The sequence below is a fragment of the Propithecus coquereli genome, unplaced genomic scaffold, assembly GCF_000956105.1.
Source record: "Propithecus coquereli isolate 6110/MARCELLA unplaced genomic scaffold, Pcoq_1.0 Scaffold838, whole genome shotgun sequence".
Lineage (NCBI taxonomy): Eukaryota > Metazoa > Chordata > Mammalia > Primates > Indriidae > Propithecus > Propithecus coquereli.
Genome location: NW_012154596.1, coordinates 103,607 through 106,890, shown reverse-complemented (window position 1 = coordinate 106,890; position 3,284 = coordinate 103,607). Strand labels below are relative to the sequence as shown.

The 3,284-nt window shown below is 53.0% G+C and overlaps 1 pseudogene; it reads right to left on the bottom strand.

Moving 5' to 3' along the window:
* Nucleotides 1-1,461: 1,461 nt before the first annotated feature.
* Nucleotides 1,462-2,668, bottom strand: LOC105825958 (annotated as a pseudogene).
* Nucleotides 2,669-3,284: the final 616 nt, after the last annotated feature.

Genomic DNA, 3,284 nt, shown 5'->3' with positions numbered 1-3,284 from the left:
TGAACTTCTTCATTTTTATGTCTTTTCTCTTACATTTGAAAATTTCTGTCATTATTTCCTTTTGTATATTTGAGCTCCACAATTTTTTTCTTTCTATAGTTTCAATCTTTTTGTTGCCATTCTCATTTTCCTAATTTAATTTACCTGTCTCATCTCCCATTTTACTCAAGGATGGGACAGTATCAATTTTACTTTCCCCCATACCTGGCTTTTTGCAACCTCCCCCACCCCCTTGGTTTTGGTGTAACCAAAAAAGATATCTCATTTCTGGGGAAACTGAGGGAGATACACATATAAGCACCCCAACCCATATTTCACATATTTGGCAATAACCCCCTCCCTATTCTTCCCCCTCCAGTCAGCAAATAATAGTTAAAAAAAAATTAAAGATTTGTCACTGACAGGGGAAGGTGGCATCTTCAATTTCCTCAAGATTACTGAGTCAAACCCTGCTCAAGGGCTGTGAAAAGAGGGGGGCTAGGAGGCCAGCGGGGCAAGCCCTTCACTGCCGCCAGGGCAAATGCAGCAGAAATCTGCCTGCACAAGCAGAGAACACCCAAGTGATTTTAGGGGTTGAGGGCTTGGTGCCCTGTACAATTCATTTCCTGATGGACAGGCCTGCAGCCAGTGGGCCTCTTCACCAATTGTTTGTCCCCCTTTCTCTTACCAGGACCCCTCTGGCTATCACCCCTATAATGGGAAAGCAAGAAATAAAAAAAGTCAAGAAAACAATGTTTTTATATTTTAAAAAAACCCTACTTTCCCAAACTAAAACTTAAGAACCACCACCACCAACAAAAAAACCCCCAAATTTAAAAAATACAGATGGATCCCAGGGTTTCTTTTTCTTTCCTTAAAAATAAAGGTTAAACCCCAAAGCCCAGTCAGTAATTCCCTAAAGTAGCAGAAACTCCCTCCGAGGTAGATAGCTGAGTCAGACGCTCTCGTCCACCGAGCAGTTATCGGTTTAGGAGGCGCCGTGCGTGAGGTCATAAAGCCGTCTAGAGCGTAAGCGGGTGGGGCTGCACCGGGGGCGTGGCCCGTGTCCTCTGTCCAGAAGTCCTGTCCCCACGTTTGGCATCTCTTGTCGGGCGGGCCTGGTGCCTCCACAGATTCCAGAACATGTAGGTGGGGTGGGGGAGCCAGCCCAGAGAGAGTATGTGAGAGTGTATGGGAAAGAGAGAGGGAGAGAAGAAAAAGGGCTCTGAGAAAGAGGTTTCTGAGTGTTTCCGTGTAAGAGAGAAAAAAGATAGAAGGAGGAGACAGACCCCACTCTCCTTTAGGGGCCCCATTCTTTCTGCCATGTAGTCAGCACCCCCAGCACTGAGAGAGTCTAGTTGGGGCGGGCATGACCCCATCTGTCTTGTCTTCTCTTGGATTTGGGGTCTGTCCTCTGGATGCCTGTGTCTTCTTCAAGAGTTGCCTGTGAGAGCCCCCACCCTGTGACCCTGAGGGGCGAGATCAGTTGGAGGCGTTGGAGTGAACACTCTCTGGTCCCTCTGTCGGGGATGTCACTGAAGAAGGGGTCACAGCCTCCTACCAGCTGCGGTTTGCCCTCATTTCCCGAGGGCTGCACATCTGGCCTGCCCGAGGTTATCCGCGTAGCCCCCGGGCCCTATCCAGTGTGGGAGTGATTCCACCTGGGAAGCAGAACAGGCATCTCGGCTGAGCCCAGGTGTCCCCAGGATCATGTCTCCAGATCCCGAGATTGAAAGAGCCGCCAGAGCCTGCGGAGGAAGCGGGTGTCGGAGAGCTGGTGCGGCTGTGCCCCCCTGGGTGACTGACATCACGGCATAGATGTTTGCCTCTTCTTGGCGCTTTCCAGTGTTTTTCTTAGAGCGAATGCGCTTGTCGCCACACTAGCAGGAGACCTGAGAGACGGCGATGCCACGTTTCTTGGCGAGCTCCTCCTTAGCCTCCTCACTAGGATACGGGTTACGCAGGTGGGAGTAGAAATACTCATTTAGGACCTCAGTGGCCTGTTGGCTGAAGTCACGGCGCTTTCGTCTGGCATCCAGGGACCGGGAATGCAGGAGAGGGTCATGCCGGCCTCGCAGGTGCTGGGCTCGAGCTGCATCTGGGCGACGCCGAACTTTCCATGGATGATGCTCACCATGCGCTCCATGTCTTTGGGTGCCACGAGCCTCGTGCGGCTCTGCTCCCTCCACTCCGAGTGGTGGTGTGGCGGATCTGGGCAAGTTTGCCGCCATAGTCCGAGCGTTCGATGGAGTTGTCAGGGGACAGGCCGCCCCCGCCTCTGAGGCCGCAGCAGCTGCTGCTTCTGAGGGCACCCCACCCCTTCCTCAGGCACAGCCACACCCTCTGCCACAAGCGTGGTGTCCAAGCACATCAGCTGTGGCTCCACCGCTCCTGCTCTTGGGAGCTTCCAATGCTGAGGCCGGTTTCTCCTTGATTTCACACAGGACACTAAAGAGAGCGGGCTTCATTCGGTGGGTGTGTTTCTTGGCCTGGGCCTCACCCAGGCTCTGGTCGGTGATGATCATTGTCCGCTGCAGAATGTCTCAGATGTCTTGCTTCCCTCGGCCTCCCGGGACCCTCCGCCACCGCCACTGGGAAGCCAGCCAGGGCCCCCAGGCTCCCCACCGACCAATCACAGGCTCCCCCCGCCCCCGCCTGGAGGGGGCAGCCCCAGCAGCCGCAAGTCCATAGCTGGGGGGACCCTGAGGCCCCCTCCCCGCTCCACCCCTCCCCATTTCCCCCATCAGGTTACTTCCCCCCAAATCTCTAAGACCACTGCACCCTCCACTCCAACCCCCCCTGTCTTCTCCCCTCCCGCTCCCCCTCCTCCTACCTCCACCCCAGGGTTCACCCTGGTACTGAAGGGAGACCTGGGGTACCAGCTGGGCCCTCCCACGGGAGACCCGGGCCCCGGCAGCGGCCGCAAAAATGGAGCCAGAAAGAGAGAGAGAGGAGGCCTAACCCGGGGTGTGTGTGACAGAGAGGGAGGAGGGAGAAGGGAGGGTTTCCTACATTGTCAAATATAAACAGACACAAGAGTAGACATGCTAGAGATAAACCTTTTAAATGTAAAAAATGTGGCAAATCCTTTTACATGTTTTCAATCTTATTTCAACATTAGAGAACCCATACTGGAGAGAATCCACACAAATGTAAAGAAAGTGGCAAAGCTCTTAGCCACAGCACAAACATGTTTCACTTTAAAAACTTCATACTGGAGAAAAATCCTACAATGTAAAGAATATGGCAAAGCTTTTAACTGGTTCTCAGTGCTTACTGGATATAAGAGAATTCACACCAGAGAG